Genomic DNA, 21,011 nt, shown 5'->3' on the forward strand with positions numbered 1-21,011 from the left:
AATAGCTCGTTTAGAGAACCTTTTCATGATATGCTAATTTTTTGAGATAGGAATTTGGGGTTTTCATGAGCTGTATGCCAAAATCATCAGTATTAAAACAATAAAAGACCTGCAATATTTCAGTTGGTGTGCAATGAATCTAAAATATATGAAAGTTTAATTTTTATCATTACATTATGGAAAATAATGAACTTTTTCACAATATGCTAATTTTTTTTAGAAGGACCTGTATAGTTTCCATTACTGGTTACGTTATTCTGACATCTCGCTGTTACTATGTATTATGTTAACTTGTGTAGTGTGAAACAATGTGTTTTTAAAATGTTACAGTTGCTTAGCAATCGCGTACCTATTCACATGCTTTGGATTAACAAGGAATCACAGCGTGCTGTATAAACAGATGCTTCAGCGTTTGAGGTATTACAAATCCACTCAGTATGAACTTTGTAGTACAGCACAGTAGCACAAGGTCTGTATGATGATGTGCTATGCTGGATCCGTAACGTAAACCGGTTGCATGGTGCATTTTTCCAGTCAATGACACTGACTCAAATATGCAAATAAGAATGCTAACCTGGGGTTTAGGAATGTATAACAGCCAAAAATGTGCCACTTGTGCTCCAAAATTTAACAGTGTTTATAACGATGCACGTATCTTTGTGTTGTGCTTTTAACTTAAAACAGAACAATCCACAGTTTGAGAGCTGAGTCTCTCCCTTTAACTTATATTTATGCCTCTTTGCCATAGCAATCACTTGAATATAGAGCTACAAGTTCAAAATCTGAGCCCTTGTTAAACTAAAAACATAAGCCTATATAATGTAGAAGTTTGAAAACTGCTGAAATTATCACAGATTTCCTTCACCAACCCAAACCAATTTTGACCCACAGTCAAATTCACATCCACCTGATTGGGCTGAAATCAAGCCAATCTGGCAACACTGGTTCTGTTGCAATGTGCACAAGTGAATTTTTTTTTTCTTTTGATTTGTACATTTATGTGAATCACAGTGGAGTTGTAATGTTATCTTGCCATTTTGTGATATTTTATGAGGTGCTGATAAAATTGTCTCAATGCCAGATTCTTGCATTTCATGTGAGAAAGAAAAGTGTGCCCTGTGGGGCATTAAAGGTGAACACCCTGTTCATGAAGCATGTTTATTGTAGTACTATACTTTATATTATCACTGTGTGATAAAGATTTGCCTCCACTTGGGGGGCTTAGCCTGTAATGTGTGTTACAATGGCTAAAATCAATAATAACTGGACATGTGTGTTTTAGTTTCACCAATACAAATGTTTGAAGAGATTTTATTAAATGACCTGTGCATATAAAGAGTTTTTAAAAAGGTAGAAAATGTTTTGAAAATGTAAAAAAAAAAAAAAAAAGTGCTTTAGAGTTGAGCCTGTATAAAAGCTGTTGTCATTCTGAAAAAAAAAAAAAAACAATAATAAAAAATAATAAATTGAATGGTCCTTGGAAGGTTTTTTTTTTTTTTTTTTTGCACGTAATAGCTGGATTCTGGGACTGGTGAATTCCTAGTTGAACACAAGATTACTAATACTATTATATCTACTTGCATTATACACGCATATATTAATGAAATATAAGTGGGAATGTGATATCACACTACTGTCTGAAAAAGAAGTGACAATTTATTTATCTTACAATTATTAGTAACACTAATACGGTAACACTAATATATGGTGGACATTAGTAACCCTAATATAAGCATAGTACCTATGACAAGGCAAGCAACATATTCTGTATTAATATTGCTCATCCCTCTAGTGGTCACATTCTGTTTTAGTTTCATTTCGGAGGGTGCGCTTTCATTATTGTAGTTATAGCAAATGCAGAAATTAAAAGAGAAAACGATTATATCTTCATTATAAAATGGCAGACTTTTAGCTGAGATATGCAAATTATGTTATGATTACGATGCAGAAGCATAAACATACATTTAATGCAGGGTATAATTTATAAGGAAAAAAAAAACAAAAAAAAATTGTGCACAAAATGAGTCTAAGCTCCATGAAACTGTGATTTCATTAATACAGTTTCGCTACGTATGCAGATGAAAGAGAGAAACGTCACGCACAAGGAGGTTTAACGGGCATGACACAGTGACAGCACTAAAACCTTCACAGAAACTGAAGTCATTTCAAAACAAAATGAAGAATGCCTCGAATTTGCTCTCAGTGCTCACGTATTTACTCGCGTATGGTAAGACATTTTAATGTTATAATCTCTCTTCAGGTCAACAATACGAACGTGACGCAGTTTAGTTTACATGGATTCGACAAATTGTATTTTACTTGACCCTTGTAAGACATTTATTTGTTACAGTTTATTTTATGGTAGACTACAATACAAATGAACAATGTGTGTTATTGTTTGGCTCGTGGTTTATTCATTTCTTCTTCAGGTGTGTCTGGAGTTAATACAGATGAAGTGTCTGTGATGGAGGGAGATTCAGTCACTTTAAAATATCATATACACCAACAAGAAGACGTTATGTGGTATTTTAATAAAATTCGCATTGCTGAAATCACTGGACATCACAGAAAGAGCTGTACAGATATTATGTGTGATAATCGTGCTGGGAGATTCAGAGACAGACTGAAGCTGGATCATCAGACTGGATCTCTGACCATCACAAACACCAGAACCACAGACTCTGGAGATTATGATGTATTGATCTCCAGCAAAAATCACGGCGGTGGAGGATCCTACTCCGTTGTTCATGGTAAGTCATTGTTTTAACAGCAAGTCATGTAGGCCTACATTTAAATTACATCATTAATTTGATTATTTTTGGAATGACATTAAAAAATTCCACTTAAACGGATTAAATTAAATACAACAGACAGTAAAAGGTGAATCCCTCCTCCTAAACTAAACCAGTTTTCAGTCTGTCTTCATGTTCTGGTTAATTTCTTCATAATTATCCTCATGCAAATAAGTTAGGTCTTTAATTATTTTCACACCTAAATATTTTAGGCATATTCATCAAGTTGCTTCTTCTAAAATGTTTTATTGATACAGCTAAAATGATCAATACATAATCCCTGGAAACAATAATTCCTGTTTGATAAATTTGACTAGTGGTTTTCTATACATTGGTCTGATTTACATTTATTAATTTAGCAGATGCTTTTTTCCGAAGCGACTCACAAATGAGGACAGTGGAAGCAATCAAAAACAAAACAAAAAGAGCAATAATATACAAGTGCTATAACAAGTCTCAGTTAGGTTAACACAGTACACATAGCATGGGCTTTTAAATAATATAATAAATAAGAAAACAGAATAAAAAAAGAATAGAGCAAGCTAGGGCTGGGCGATATATCTAACGATATGATCATGCGCATCTAATCAGTAAAGCTGCTTCCGTGATCACCGCTAAAGTCGCCATCACCTGCTTATAATTGGAGTGGCATTTAATAGACAGCAGAGGTGGGACTTTCAAGTCACAAACAAGTCTTCAAGTCATATCCAAGTCCTCAAAGGGTTAAAGTTAATGAGATAATTAAGTGACTAATTAAATGATGATTGTGTATTAGTGATGAACTTATGCTGTTAACAATCAACATCACTGAAGTAAAGAGAAACACAAGAACTACAACTGAATTTAGCCACAGCCTTCAACTGAAAAAAAAAAGAAAATAAAAAAAAAACACTATGCCACCATAATTGTGGTCAGGGTTTGCTTTAGGTAGTCTCTTGACCCTTTTACTAATTCAAAGCAATTTGATTCAAAACAATTTCAATATTGTTTTTGCAACAAACATGTATGAATTGCTGAATCAAACCGGATGATCTTATGCTTTTTCTGCTTATAACTCATGTTGACTTGGACATCATGAGATAGTCTTCTTTGGATTGTTGACTGACCACAATTATGGTGGCATAGTGTTTTTTTCTTTTACTTTTTTTTCAGTTGAAGGCTGTGGCTAAATTCAGTTGTAGTTCTTGTGTTTCTCTTTACTTCAGTGATGTTGATTGTTAACAACAGATGTTCATCACTAATGCACAATCATCATTTAATTAGTCACTTAATTATCTCTTTAGCTTTAACCCTTTGAGGACTTGAATATTACTTGAAGACTTGCTTGTGACTTGAAAGCAGAGGTGGGAAGTCCAGGGGCCAAAGAGTAAAAGTCCTGCCATATTTTTGTTCCACCCATGAACTCATCAGCCGATTTCATCAGAGGAGGAACCAAGTCATTCCTTCCAAGTCACAAACGAGTCTTGAGTCAAATCCCAAGTCCTCAAAGAGTTAAAGTTAATGAGATAATTAGGTGACTAATTAAATGATGATTGTGCATTAATGATTAACACCTGCTGTTATTGAGAATTACAGAGGATCAGATGTGGATTTTTTATTGGTTAAAAAGATGCCACCATCATGGAGATCAGTGTTTGGTTTAATTGTGCTCTTGACCCTTGACTTGTTGTGCTAGATCTCTCTCTGTAGCTCTGCATGGGTTGTTGTGGAGAAGACAGAACTGTGACATATGAAAAACATATAGTTACAATGAGATGGTTTAACTATATCTCAAATATTTTTGTCTTCTTTCTCATCACATGTCTAGGTTTTGAATAATTCCAGTGAAACTACAGCATGCACACACAAAAAAAGCATTGCTCTAATATTTACAGGATATGGATTTTTTTTTATTTGTAACACATATAAAAGTTTGAACTCCAGTGATTTTTAGACACACACAGATATCAAGAACCAGCATATGAATCTCTACAATGGTTACAATCAACAAAATGCTTCATGTTGCAATACATGAATTACTCCCATAATGCACTGCAGTATGAATAATAATTTTCACCACTGTTGAGGGTCACATGATAAATGTTCATGGCTAAATGCCTAAATCCAATTTTTATTTTATTAATATTGAAGTGTTATAAAGCATTATATGGTGGCATTTGCATAATGAGATTTCTCTCTTTTTTGTGAAAGTGACATACAGTTAAGTGTGGTGACCCGTACTCAGAAATCATACTCTGTATTAGGGCTGGGCGATATATCTAACGATATGATCATGCGCATCTAATCAGTAAAGCTGCTTCCGTGATCACCGCTAAAATCTCCATCACCTGCTTATAATTGGAGTGGCATTTAATAGACAGCAGAGGTGGGACTTTCAAGTCACAAGCAAGTCTTCAAGTCATATCCCAAGTCCTCAAAGGGTTAAAGTTAATGAGATAATTAAGTGACTAATTAAATGATGATTGTACATTAGTGATGAACATCTGCTGTTAACAATCAACATCACTGAAGTAAAGAGAAACACAAGAACTACAACTGCATTTAGCCACAGCCTTCAACTGAAAAAAAAAAAACACTATGCCACCATAATTGTGGTCAGGGTTTGCTGTAGGTAGTCTCTTGACCCTTTTACTAATTCAAAGCAATTTGATTCAAAACAACTTCAACATTGTTTTTGCCACAAACATGTATGCATTGCTGAATCAAACCTTGTAGTGACAGATGATCTTATGCTTTTTCTGCTTATAACTCATGTTGACTTGGACATCATGAGATAGTCTTCTTTGGATTGTTGACTGACATTCAGCTTTTACCAGAGGTGGGACTTTCAAGTCACAAGCAAGTCTTCAAGTCATATCCCAAGTCCTCAAAGGGTTAAAGCTAATGACATAATTAAGTGACTAATTAAATGATGATTGTGCATTAATGATGAACACCTGCTGTTCTTGAGAATTACAGAGGATCAGATGTTGATGTTTTATTGGTTAAAGTGATGCAACCATAATGGAGATCAGTGTTTGCTTTAGTGGGGCTCTTGACCCTTGACTGTCATGTTAGATCTCTTTATGTAGCATTGCATGAGGTGCTGTAAAGCAGAGAGAAGAAATTAATCTGTATGTGATAGGTGGTCAGATTACAATCAAATTGACATTAGCTCTATTTAAGTTTAGCATAATCAACCCAGTAAAACTACACTAAGGAAAAAAAATTAAAGTAAGTGAATTTTAAATCTACTAAGTGCATACAAAATTTGAAAAACTATACTCTGTAGACACACACAGACATCAAGAACCAGCATATGACTCTCAACAGTGGTGACAATCAACAAAATGTTGCATGCTGGGTAAAAACTCCCGTCATGCACTGCAGTATGAAAAATTGTCACCACTGTTGAGGATCGTGTGATAAGTGTGTTTGTCTAAAAACCTGAACTGATCGTCTCCTTTTGTGTTTTTCAACACTGAAGCATTGTGATTATTTTTACTTCAGTTCAGTAATAGCTGAGTGTCAGTCTACTATCCAAAGATAAACACAATTTCATGATGTTCAGTCATCATGAGTTATAAGCAGAAAAAGCATAAGATCATCTGTTACTGCAAGGTTCGACTCAACAATGCATACATGTTTGTTGCGAAAACAATATTGCAATTGTTTTGAATCAAATTGGTTTGAATTAGTAAAAGGGTCAAGACACTACTTAAAGCAAACCTTGACCACAATTATGGTGGCATAGTGTTTTCTTTTCTTTTACTTTTTTTCAGTTGAAGGCTGTGGCTAAATTCAGTTGTAGTTCTTGTGTTTCTCTTTACTTCAGTGATGTTGATTGTTAACAGCAGATGTTCATCACTAATGCACAATCATCATTTAATTAGTCACTTAATTATCTCTTTAGCTTTAACCCTTTGAGGACTTGAATATGACTTGAAGACTTGCTTGTGACTTGAAAGTCCCACCTCTGATAGACGGAGCCGTAGATCGCTGACAAGCCACGCCATATCGCGTTCATTATCGCCTGCGGTAATGAACGCGATATGGCGTGGCTTGTCAGCGATCTACGGCTCTGTCTATTAAATGCCACCCCAATTATAAGCAGGTGATGGAGATTTTAGCGGTGATCACGGAAGCAGCTTTACTGATTAGATGCGCATGATCATATCGTTCGATATATCGCCCAGCCCTAAGCTGGATCATCAGACTGGATCTCTGACCATCATGAACACCAGAACCACAGACTCTGGAGAATATAAACTTGAGATCAACAGCAGCAGATTCACCATTATTAGGAGCTTCAGTGTTACTGTCACTGGTGAGTATCGCTTAGTTACTTAAGTCCATTTTTCTATGAACAGTTTTTAATGAAAGTTTGAATTTTTAGATCATCCAGTTATTGTAATGTTGGCCTATATTGAAATATAATTGAGATAATCACCTTCATATGCACTCCTAATAACATAATTGTCAAAACAAACATACTGTTCACAATACTAACATGAACAGTGTTTAATAAGTAAGGAATAATTGACGACGGGCCGTTGAATTATTAGAAAAATAAGGTGTGCATTATTTTTCTAATAATTCAACGGTCCGAAGTCAATTATACCCCTTATACTAAGGTTACCACACTTCAAGACATCGATCCGATGATTTATTTAAAGAGATTCGTCTGGTTTCAAGAAATTTCAAGAAAAAATCTTTACATTTTGAGAAAAAAAACCTTGTTAAATTACGAGAAAAAACTCATTAAATGTAAAGAAAAAAAGTCTAAATAACGTTGCGATTAAACTTGTTACATTTTTGGAAAAATGTGTTAAATATTGTGTACATTTTGTAAAAAATTAGTTAAAAAATACTGCTGCTGTTGTTACTTACTAAGTGTAAATAGTACATATAACTCTCTAAACTGTAAACAGCATCTGGCAGGAGTGTCCAAAGTCCTATGAGATGAAATGAACATGAAATGGGTGTGTTTATTATTATTGCTTGGCCCTAATCCTCTTCCATAGTAAAGTGTAAATATCAGACAAAGATATTGTTAATCATCAGTCACTCTCTTAATAATAATGGCTGTTTGTTTTCAGCGGTTCTAACGGTTCTAACGCTGTTGTTGCTGTTGCTGTTGTTGTTGTTGTTCTGCTGCTCGTTATGTACAGGTGCCATGATAGAAGGGGAGGTAAATATTACATACAGCTGATCAAACAAGAGAGAAGATGATATTTATTGTTTGAAAACAATATTTAAAAAATTAGATTTTTTTTCTATTTAATCAAAGTACTGCATGGTTAATTGAGTTTATTATTATTTAAACAGACCCTGTGATGCAGGACAGCGATCAGGTAAGATACTATGAGCACTGAATCTTTTTTTTGTGTGTGGTATTACTCAGAAAAAAAACTGAATATAGATGAATAAGTAAATACATTTTATGCAATTTAAAATATTTAGTATTACCATCTATTTTGATCCGGTCACTGAACTTCTGTTAATTCTCAGACCCTAATACTACACAGTACACAGTAGGTTACACCCTGGACAACATTTCCCATGCTCCATTGCACCAATCACAGTTACCTGATAACAATCACACATGCACCTGTGACCAGTTACACACACACACACAGCACAATCAGACACACTTTATAAGCATTCAACTTACTTTCACACACTGCCGAGTATTGTTCTGCACATATCCCTCCTCTACCGATAGCTGCTATACCAAACCATTCCGTGTTTGTTTTCATAGTATTGTCTTAGTTTCTAGTTTTTTTATAGTCTTGTTTCAGTTTATAGTTTTCATAGTCTTGTTTCAATTTATAGTTTTTAGTGCCCTAGGAACATTCCTTGTCTTGCCCTATATATATACCTGGGGGGTATTCCAGAAAGCAGGTTATGGGACATACCTTTCACAGTGTCTGGGTTGTGTTCCCTGTGTTTCCACTAGGTGTCCTCCTTTCCCACGGTGTGTGTCACTTTATTAACTGTCTGTTCCCTTATTTGGTCACCTTCCTCCTTGTTTGAGTTAATTGATTATTCCCCACCTGTCTCCAGTTCCCTCATTACCTTCTGTGTATTTATACCCAGTCTATCTGAGTATGTGTGACGGAGTCCTTGTCTTATGTTAATGCTAATCTGTAGTCTTGCTCTTGTAGTGTGTTCTTGTCTGTTTTCTTGTTTATTTGGATACTCTGGTTTTGACCCTGCCTAGACTGTTTACCCCTTTGGATTTGCCCTTTAATAATATCTCATACCTGCACTTGGATCTCTCCGTGTATTCTTGTATCACCGAACGTGACAGAAGGACTCCGTCACAAACGAGATCCAGCGGTATGTCGGTTGATGCTTCTTCCCCAGCCACCGAGCGGGAGAGAAGCAATCGGTTTGAGGGAACCCACCTGGTCGTGTGTCACGGGACCAGGGGAGGTCGCCGAGGAGGGAGTGGCCGAGAGGAAGCTCAGCATCGCTCTCCACCATGGCCCCCCTTCAAATCGGGGCTCATGTGGGAGGGACCAGAGCTGCCGTCTCACCATTGCAGATGGAGAAAGCCAGCGCCACTGCCCATGATGGCAGCAGGTCCAGTGCCACAGCACAAGATGGCCGCCAACCCAGCGCCGCTGCGGTGCATGGCCACCAACCCCGCACCACGAGGCAAGATGGAAGCCAGCCTCACACCACAGTACAGGATGGCCGCCAGCTCAGCGCCACGAGGCAACATGGCTGCCAACCCAGCACCATGAAGCAAGATGGCCGCCAACCCAGCGCCACGAGGCAATATGGACGCCAGCACAACGCCACAGCACAAAGTGGTCACCAGTCCAGCGCCACGGTGCAAGATGGCTGCCAGCTCAGCGCCAACGCCCAAGATGGCCGCTGACACATTTCTTGATTACTTCGATATTCTGTCAAAGATCCTAGAGATTCCCAAAACGGTTCACGTCATGGCTGCTGAGCCAGCGCCACAGCCCAAGATGGCTGCCAGCCCAGCGCCACAGCACCTAGTGGTCGCCAGCCCAGCACCACAGCACAAGATGGCCGCTAACCCAGCGCCAATGCCCAAGATGGCCACTGGTCCAGAGCCACAGAACATGATGGCTGTCAGCCCAGCGCCACAGCACAAGATGGCCGCTAACTCAGTGCCAATGCCCAAATTGGCCACTGGTCCAGCGCCACAGCACAAGATGCTCGCCGGCCCAGCACCACAACCCAAGAGGACCCCCTGTCCAGAGTCATGGCCCAAAATGGCTGCTTGCCTAGCGCCGCTGCACAGGATGACAGTGCCAGCTGACCCTCTGGAGTCGAGTCAGGTTCCAGTTGACCCTCCAGAGTCGAGTCAGGTTCCAGTGAACTCTCCAGAGTCGAGTCAGGTTCCAGTGAACTCTCCAGAGTCGAGTCAGGTTCCAGTTGACCCTCCAGAGTCGAGTCAGGTTCCAGTTGACCCTCCAGAGTCAAGTCAGGTTCCAGTGAACTCTCCAGAGTCGAGTCAGGTGTTCGTGGACCCTTCAGAGTCAGGGCTAGTCACCGATGATCCTCCAGAGTCAGGGCTAGTCACCGCTGACCTTCCAGAGTCAGGGCTAGTCACCGATGACCTTCCAGAGTCAGGACTAGTCACCGATGACCCTCCAGAGTCAGGGCTAGGTACCATGGACTTTCCAGAGACAAGGCTGGTCACCGTTGACCTTTCAGAGTCAAGTCAAGTCACCGCTGATCTTTCAGAGTCAGGGCTAGTCACCGCTGATCTTCCAGAGTCAGGGCTAGTCACCGCTGACCTTCCAGAGTCAGGGCTAGTCACCGCTGACCCTCCAGAGTCAGGGCTAGGTACCATGGACTTTCCAGAGACAAGGCTGGTCACCGTTGACCTTTCAGAGTCAAGTCAAGTCACTGGTGATCTTCAAGGACTGTGTCAAGTCACTGCTGATCTTCATGAACAAAGGCAAGTCACCAGTGATCTTCATGAACAAAGGCAAGTCACCATTGATCTTCATGAGCAAATACAAGTCACCAATGATCTTCATGTACAAATGCAAGTCACCGATGGTCTTCATTAACAAATGCCAGTCACCAATGATCTTCGCGAGCAGAGTCAGGCCAGCACTGATCTTCTGTAGTCCAGTAAAGACACCAGGGGATTACCAGAGTTTCGTCGTCCCGTTGGTCCGGCCACACGGAGGTCTGCTCCGCCTGCACGGAGGTCTGCTCCACCCTGGGGGACTTCCGCCCTGACCACACGGTTGTGGTGGTCTTCTGCTCCGCCCTGGGGGGCTTCCGCCTTGACCACAGGGGTGTGGTGGTCTTCTGCTCTGCCCTGGGGGGCTTCCGTCCTGACCACACAGTTGTGGTGGTCTTCCACTCCGCCCTGGAGGACTCTGGTTTCAACCACAAGGACGTGGTTGTCTTCTGCTCCGCCCTGGGGGGCTCTCGCCCTGACTACACGGTTGTGTTGGTCTTCTGCCCCGCCCTGGAGGACTCTGGCCTCGACCACGAGGACGTGGTGGTCTTCTGCTCCACCCTGGGGGGCTTCATGTTGTTTTTTGTTTTTGTGTTCACTCCTGTCCCTGTTCCTCTCTGTTAGTCTGGCCCTCCGTCCCTCCCCCTGAACCTCCTCCGGTTCTCCTCCCTCCTGGTCTCCCTGTTTTGTGTTCACACTTCTGGTGTTTGTTCCCCATGTTTTTCTTTTCTGGCCTGCCGTCCCTCCCCATGAGCCTCCACCTGTCCGCCTCCCTCCTGGTCTCTGTTTTGTGTCTGTTGTGGAGCGTCTGGGAGCCACTCCGTAGAGGGGGGGTACTGTCACAGTGTCTGGGTTGTGTTCCTTGGGTTTCCACTAGGTGTCCTCCTTTCCCACGGTGTCTGTCACTTTATTAACTGTCTGTTCCCTTATTTGGTCACCTTCCTCCTTGTTTGAGTTAATTGATTATTCCCCACCTGTCTCCAGTTCCCTCATTACCTTCTGTGTATTTATACCCGGTCTGTCTGAGTACGTGTGACGGAATCCTTGTCTTATGTTAATGCTAATCCGTAGTCTTGCTCTTGTAGTGTGTTCTTGTCTGTTTTCTTGTTTATTTCGATACTCTGGTTTTGACCCTGCCTGGACTGTTTACCCCTTTGGATTTGCCCTTTAATAATATCTCATATCTGCACTTGGATCTCTCTGTGTATTCCTGTATCACCGAACGTGACAATACCCGCGTATGTTTAAGAGTAAGTAAGCGGAAAACCTCAAATTTCGGTTCCAAAAACTGAGGTAACTTCATTTTTTTTCTAATGTTAGTCATAGCAACTCACTCTCTGAACTTAACCTGCTCCGTAGCAGGTTATGTTCCAGGGTTAGTTCACTTCAGCGAGCTTTCAGTGGACTTGACAGATAGCACACAACATTATATAATATTACAATATATAATATAGCCTATTATATATATATATATATATATATATATATATATATATATATATATATATATATATATATATTAGGGCCGGGACTTTAACGCGTTAATTGAGATTAATTAATTACACAAAAAATACCGCGTTAACTAAGATTAATTAATTACAGAAAAAAATTCCCGCATTTTTAAAAACTTATTTTTGCACCGTGGAACGTTTCTCACTGGATGCGTTTCGGCGGACTGATTATACTGAAGCACCAACTAACGTTCTCGTATCACCGCAGCACATCGAACCTCAAGTATCACCTCAACGCAAAACATATAGCAGCTAGCGTTGATTTTACACTTTATGTTGAACTATGTATTATTTTGTTGGTGCAACAGTTTATGTTGAACTCTGTAAGGGAAACAGGTCAATTTAGCTCAAAGGGAATCATTTAAGATTTTAAAGGGAATTTGAACAGAATCACTGTTTCACGGCTGATCACTGCGATTCACTGAACGAGCCGTTTAACATCAAATCTGCGCTGGATACTAATATCCAAACTATAGTGAAAACACTATCAATTAGCACAGTAACAAGATCGGCAGTTTAAGACATTAACTTGTAAGCACAAAACTCAAGATACTTCTCTTTTCAATATGAATAAGGCTTTATTAGATAAATCTAAGACATATAAACTAATCTAACACATAAACGCAAGCACTCACACATTCACACAAGTTGCAGGAAGATATAAAGTTAGGGAAAGATGAGTTTAAGAGAATGGAAATATGGAATCCCAAGTTTACAGCAATACGTTAAATTGCATAGACATGAACAACCATCAATCATGTAATTAGCCCTCGCATTGAGTTCCTCAATGTGACTAAAATTATATTAGATACACCAGCACAACAAATATCTGGGGATACGTTGCCTTCGTTTCCTGTGAAAGGGACTCCCGTTGAAAAGGGGTATCCTGGTGTCGCTGATTGGCTGGAAGTTCAGTAGTGAAGTGACGTCTTGGGAAGCCCGTGGTTGTTGGGCGTTGGCTGAAAGTGCAGAGTCGTGTGCGCTGGTCGACGTTGAACGGGCACCCGAGGTCAGGCGTCGGAGACTCGACGTTACAAAACTTAACTCAGAACACGAAACTATCAAACGGAAAAGAAAAGAAATAAAGTTTGACGAGACTAGGTTGTGTTCCTTCTCATCGTGGCTAAGTAGCAGCAGGCGTGCAGGCTGCAGCACGCTGCAACCGTACTCAAAGAACAATGATGACTAACCGCATGGCTCGAAGCATAGCTAGAGACTAGAAGCAGACACTAAAAGCAGACTAAAAACAAGGCATGACTGATAGCACAAGCAATGCTAGAACTAAAAAGCAAGGCATGACTGATAGCACAAGCAAGGCTGGAACTAAAAGCAAAGATTTTACGATGTCCTCAGTTTTTAAACTGGCCTGTTGGCCACACCTCAAATGTTGTCTTAACCAATCAGATATTGTCTTGGCTCGGGGGTTATCATAAATCATATGTTTATCTTACCAAGCATGTGGTCCGAATTTTCCTGCTCTGGCAGGGTCTAATTTTGGACATGATTCTTATAACATGATTATGATATATTTTACAAATAAATGACTGTCAGGACAATATCAAGCAAGAAAATTCGATTATATCAATACTAGACATGACTATGTATCCTATAGTTATCAAAAGACATACACAATAAGTGATTATACATGATAGTCAAATGTGTGGGTTACACATAAATGAATATGGAGTTAAGCAATGGAATGATTCATTTATAAGTCTTTTTGAGTTCATTCTGGTCCATATATATGTACAAAAGAAGTTTCTTTGCCATTCTCTGGCAAAGGACTTTTCTGTGAAGACAGAGGTTTAAAGCCCTTCCCCCCCTTAGGAATTTCAGTCTGGTTCTGCTAGGTGGGGGGGGGGGAGTCAATAATAATATGTTTATTTTGTATAGCGCCTTTAAAAGTAGCTTTCTCAAAGCACTTTACATACAAGCATAACAGCAAATGAATAAACACAATGTAAGTACAAGAAAATAAATGCATAAAATCAAGTTCATGTAAAAGCAATCCTAAAATAAAATGTTTTAAGAAGAGATTTAAAAGTCACTAATGAATTTGCTTCCCTGATGTCGGCCGGGAGGGAATTCCAGAGCTTAGGAGCATAGACAGAGAATGCTCGGTCACCCCACGTATGAAGCCGTGTCTTCGGAACAACCAATAGACCACTCTGAGAGGAGCGCAAATTGCGATGTGGTGTGTAGGGGATTAATAAGTCAGTCAAATACTCAGGTGCCAGATTGTGTAGAGATTTATAGGCCAACATAAGGATTTTAAAATCAATACGGTACCTAACAGGTAGCCAGTGCAGGGACTCCAAGACCGGAGTTATATGGTCCCTGGTCTTGACCCCAGATAGTACTCTAGCAGCTGAATTTTGAAGATATTGCAATTTATCCAGTGATGATTTAGATACCCCAGCTAGAAGACCATTGCAGTAGTCAATGCGCGAAAAGACAAAAGAGTTAATCAACTTCTCAGCTACCGAAAAGGATAACATAGGACGTAGCCGGGCTATATTTCTGAGGTGATAAAACGATGTCTTAACTGTATTCTGGACAAAAGGCTCAAATGACAGTGTGGCGTCAAATATGACACCCAAATTCTTTAATTTGGACTTAAACTCCAGTGCAACGCCATCAACAGACAGAGTAGGAGACCCAACCTTTCGCAGTTGATGTGGAGATCCAAGGAGCATGACTTCTGTTTTTGAGCCGTTTAGAGACAGAAAATTATTGGACATCCAAATCTTTATCTCAGCAATACAGTCAGAAAGATGCCCAACGTTGACTTGCTGACCCGGTCTAGTATGGATATAAATCTGTGTATCATCAGCATAAAAGTGATAGTTAAGGTTGAGAGATTGTAGTAATTGACCAAGTGGAAAGATGTACATACTAAAGAGTAGAGGACCCAAGACTGAACCTTGTGGAACACCCGTTTGAACAGAACCAACCTTGGACCTATAACCACCCATAAAAACAAATTGACTGCGGTCAGTGAAATAGGACTTGAACCAGTCAAGAACAGTCTCTGACAAGCCAAATACATGTTCGAGGCGATTAAGTAGTAGGGCATGGTCAATAGTGTCGAAGGCTGAACTGAGATCCAAGAGAATGAGAATGGAGGTGGAGCCGGAGTCGGAGGCAATTAATAAGTCATTAGCGACTTTCACCAACGCAGTCTCAGTGCTGTGTAATTTTCGAAAACCTGATTGATGTGGTTCAAATAGTTTATTTTCAATTAAGTGTTTGTTTAATTGAGCTGCAACCACACCCTCCAAGATTTTAGACAGAAATGATAGATTTGAGATTGGGCGATAATTTGACAGATTTTTCACATCAGAGTTTTGCTTTTTTAAAACGGGAGAAACCGCAGCAGTTTTAAGTGCTGTTGGCACCTCCCCAGTTGACAAAGAGTCATTTATTATAGCAAGAACTGAGGGACATAAAGGTCCAAAACAGGATTTAAATAGGCTACCAGGCATGGGATCAAGTATGCAAGTGGTAGCTTTCATACCAGAAACCTGGTTGCAGAGCATCTCAGGTTGTAATAAAGTAAATTTGGATAAAGGAATGCCAGAGAACCTAGGAGTATTAACTGCTAGATCTGCAGACTGCAAGGAATGGATATTTGCGCAAGTATTGTAAATTTTTTAACTGAAAGATTTGAGAAACTCATTACACAGCCCGTCAGATAAAGTCATAGAACTGACACCATCTGCTTTATGCAGACTGTTAATTGTATGAAAGAGCTTCCTGGGATTGCTTTGATTATTATCAATAATGTTTGAGAAATAGGCAGATCTTGCAGTTTCAATGGCTACTCTGTAGTTTGACAAGCAATCTTTCCATGCCTGGTGGAACACATTTAAACCAGAGTGACGCCATTTTCGCTCTAATTTCCGACACACAGCCTTCTGTATACGCAAGTCACCATTATACCAGGGAGCTGACTGTGCAAATGAAACATTACGTGTTTTTATGGGTGCAAAGATGTCCAAGTTGGCTGTAAGGACATTATTGAATGCTAAAATTGTATCCTCAAGAGGAGCAGAAGACATGTCAACTAAAGAAGAGACAATCGAGTTTGCAAAGGTAGCATGATCAATTGATTGCTATTTACGGAAAGAAATAGTTAGTGAAGTCTCTGTACTAGACTGAAATGTCTCAATATTAAAAAAGATAGCTAGATGATCAGAAAGTCCAGCATCCACAATAGAGAGATTAGAAAGAGATGAGTAATTTGCAATAATTAAATCTAACGTGTGTCCTTTACAGTGAGTGGGGACATTTACAAACTGAGAAAAATTAAAACAGTCCAAGAGTGATAGAAAATCTTTGGCCAAGAGACAGGCTTTCTGATCTACATGCAAGTTAAAATCACCCAGAATCAAAATTCTCTTAAATCTGACGGACAATATAGAAAGAAGATCAGCAAACTCAGACAGAAAGTCCTTATTCAGTTTAGGAGGTCGATAGATAGTGACCATGGCAGAATGGAGAGCAGAGTGAGTATCCGACACATTTAAAACAAGACATTCAAAAGTTTTAAAAGGAGGAACGGACACAGGGTGAATCTTGTATTGCAGTTTGTAAAGAACTATAATACCACCACCTCTACCTGTAGTTCGTGAAACGTCAATGAGTCCAAAGCCCGCTGGAGTCAGCTGATTAAAAAGAAAACCATCGTCCTGTTTGTGCCATGTTTCCGTGATGAAAAACAAGTCCAGCTTATTGTCCATGATAAAATCCGCTAGTAATAGAGCTTTGTTGTTCACAGAGCGCGCGTTCAGTAACGCGGCTTTTAAAGGCCTTGTAGACGCCGCATCACAGAAATGCCGCTCATACGGCAGAGCAGAAAAGTTGGTAAGATCAACCCCGGAGGATGACAGTCTTGTAGTCCTTCGTCGGCAGTTCAAAACTGGGATGGAAGATGACGAGGAAGAGATGTAGCTTCGTCCTGTGCTCCGATGAATATACCGCTTGGGCCGCAGTAATACAGCCCTGTCACAGCGGTCGTAGGTGTCCCCCGACAGATAGTAATTCCGCTTCAAGGATAAGAGCTGGCGAGAGGTGTACTGTAAGGCCATGTTCATTAAAGCCTCTTCTGCATCAGCTCCCAATAAGCCTATCTGTGAGTCCACAGAGCCGATAGAAAGCAACCAGGCCAACACCAAGAAAAACAATTTCCCGGCAAACATGAAGAAAGCACGCTGCATCACAGCGGAGAGAGAGAGAGAGAGAGAGAGAGAGAGAGGAGCGGCAGCCAGAACGCGCCAGCGTACCCTACTCACCCAGTGGGACTTGTGCAAATTATGAACAACAAATTTGACAATCTCTTCTTCAAATTGAAATTGTAAATAATTGCTCTAGTGGTGTTCATGTTGAAAGCTGTTGTGTGAACAAGTTGGTTGGTCATCTTGCCTGGTTCTTGTGGCACTAGAACTGATTTATGACTTCCTGAGGAATTCAGCTCGTGTTTCAATGCACACAGCTCTGATAGACTCTTTAATTTGTCTGGTTCGACTCATTTCTGCTACAACTCTTTATTGTTTTGGCCAAGGTTATTGAGAGTTGGACTTAGTATGTTATGGCCTCTGAAGCAACAGAGAGATGTTTTCTAATAGTCAGTGTTTCCAATGTTCTGAATGTAATTGACAGTATTGTGTTTTACTTAAAAAAAAAAAACACTTTACAGAACGTTCCAGCACCAATAAGCTTCCTGAATTTCTGAAATGTACTATTTCTAAATTGTTTCCAAATATGCTATTGCTACACTTCATGGCAAAAATTGCACTGGTCTGCTAGACTTGGTTGAACAAAAATAAACAATATTTTGTTGCATAAGCTTATGTATTCAGTCATTATTCAATGGTATACTATAAATCCATGTGAAAAAAAAATTACTTCGATCTGTTCTCAGGTCAAATATTTATCTGCGATTAAAATGCGATTAATTTCGATTAATTAATTACAAAGCCTCTAATTAATTAGATTAATTTTTTTAATCGAGTCCCGGCCCTAATATATATATATATATATATATATATATATATATATATATATATATATATATATACTATGTGTTAACGAGTAAGCGCTAACTTAAGTAATAAATGAGGTAATATATTATTCTAATATGATTATTTATTTTATTGGCATATATAAGAGTTATCTATAAATGATGTATTAAAAGGTATGTATAAATTATAAAACACTATGACAAGGTAATGTTTAACTTCTATATATTTCATTTATTACATGTTATATCTCACACATGGAGTGGCATTTTCTATAATGTCTAAATTCTAAATCAATATATATATGATATGACTTAATGTATAATTAGCATAAAACAAACAATATAATTCACATTATCAAGGATTAAATATTAAATGAAAAAAAAATGATTGCACAGCCATCAGTTAGGTGGCGATATGCACTAACTAATAAACAAAAGAAGAAGAAAGAAACAGCTTGGCGCACTTTTTCTTAGCGTCTGTTTCTATAGTGACTCGTTGATTCATCGCTCTGTTGAGAATGTCTTGAGTCTTAACCAGGAACATACTCTGAGTTGAATGAACTGACTCCAGGACACGTTTTTGGAACCACATACCTCGAGTAAGCAAGGTTTGGGATTAATCAACTGAGAGTTCAGCGTTTAGTTCACGGTAAGTTAACCCTGCTTTCTGGAATACACCCCTGTTTACCAGTGTTTGACCCAGGCCTGTTATGACCACTTCTCTGTGTAGCAAAAGATCGCACATGGTTCTCACATCTAACGACTCGTCAGCCCCGTTACACCATCATTGTGTATTATTATCGTAATTACATTTATGTGATATTAGCTGTTATGACACTGGTCTAGGATCAGCATGTAACATACATAGTTCTTACAATAAACTACAAATAATATGAAATCAAAAATGTAACTTCATCAAGAGAGCTAGTAAATGTACCAATACTGACTTATTAAAGGTCCAAGGTGGAATATTTACAACAATATATTTAAAGAGATAAAGAGATTTTCAGAGGAGTATAAAGACCTTACTTAATGAACTGTTATGTTTTTATTACCTTAAATTTAGCTATTTCTATCTACATACACCCGTCCCCTTACATTGAAATCACCACCATGTTTCTACATTAGCCCTAAACGGACAAACTGCTCTACATAATGTGTTTCATCACTTTATTGATGCTTCTCTAAAGGGAGGGGTGAGCGGTGGACTGAGCCGTTTGTTGCAATTCGCAACCTCACCGCTAGATGCCACTAAAATTTACACACTGTACCTTTAATATTTGCCAATATGATGCATCAAGAATTTTAGACGTGCAAGCAGTTTAGGAAGATGAATGTCTCTGCAAGATTAGAAATGTATTATTTAAAATCACATGATACAGTTTAATTATTATTCTTATTTATTTTGAACTTTTTAAGGGCTTGCTCCTTTAGACTTGTAAGGAAACGGTCACTGTTGGTCTGATAATTATGGAGGCGGTCCACTGCAGTATGTTGATGCCAAAAGTTTCGTTTTTTGAGTAGCTTTTCAACAAAAGCTATTTCTGCTGTGATGAGGAATTTTTGTTTTATAAGAGATGTCAAGAGAAAATTTGATTCTTCATGTAAATTACCATTTTAATAGAAGCATCCCATATTTAAAACATGTTAGCAGTTAATCTTAAATATCAGGATATCAGCTTGTGAAATATTTAATAATATAATACTTGTACTCTTTGTGTAACTGAACCATCAATCCTGTTGATTTCTTCTGTGGTTCTGTGTTTTAGAATCATTCTGGAGATTTTTCCCCTAATCAATCTGAAGCTCTGCCGATGAACGGGACGCCCTCTAGTCAGTCTGAGACACATACTGCCAAGGAGATGTCACAGTAACAGTAGTGTTTTGATTGTTTCAAATGAAGAGAACATAAAGAGAAGATTGGAAATGAGAGAAGAGCATCAACTGAAACTCACAACATTCATAAACACAATACCATGATTCCAGTATTAGGTAGGAATTGCACCTAATTCAAACTAGTTTGCAATATAATTTATAATTATTATAATTTATAATTCAATTATTATTTGATTTAAGAATTTAAATCTATATTTAAATAATGTAGGTTGCTTCAGAAAAATAAAAATACATAAGCAAAAGTTAGCAGCAATAGTGCTTGATGTTTCTCAGTATAAAGACGGTTCAGGAATCAGTATATTTGTGTTTGAGTCTATGAAGCAGTTTATCTGTTTGTTCTGGTGTTGTAGCTTCATGTTAAAGAAAGTTTGACAGTTTAAATCCTGACAGGGTTGATCCATGAAATATCACCATTGTGTCCATGATCAAACTCAAGGCACTGAACCCCCAACTTCTCCCCGGGTGCTGCAGCCTAAATAATGAACACTGCTCTGTGTGTGTGTGTGGGCATGTTTTTGTGACATATCAGGACACAACTCTGTATAATGACATGGGTATGACACAGGTATTACAAGGAGAGGGTGACTTATGAGGACATAACCCATGTCCCCATTTTTCAAAACACCTATAAATCATACAGAATGAGTTTTTTTGAGAAAGTAAAAATGCACAAAGTTTCCTGTGAGGGTTAGGGTTAGGGGTAGGGTTGGTGAATGGCGATAGAATATACAGTTTCTACAGTATAAAAACAATTACACCTATGGGATGTCCCCACTTTTCACAAAAACAAACATGTGTGTGTGTGTGTGCGTGTGTGTGCGCGCACGCACTTCAGATGGGTTAAATGCAGA

This window comes from Carassius auratus, unplaced genomic scaffold (genome assembly GCF_003368295.1).
Source record: "Carassius auratus strain Wakin unplaced genomic scaffold, ASM336829v1 scaf_tig00031891, whole genome shotgun sequence".
In the NCBI taxonomy this organism is placed as follows: Eukaryota; Metazoa; Chordata; class Actinopteri; order Cypriniformes; family Cyprinidae; genus Carassius; species Carassius auratus.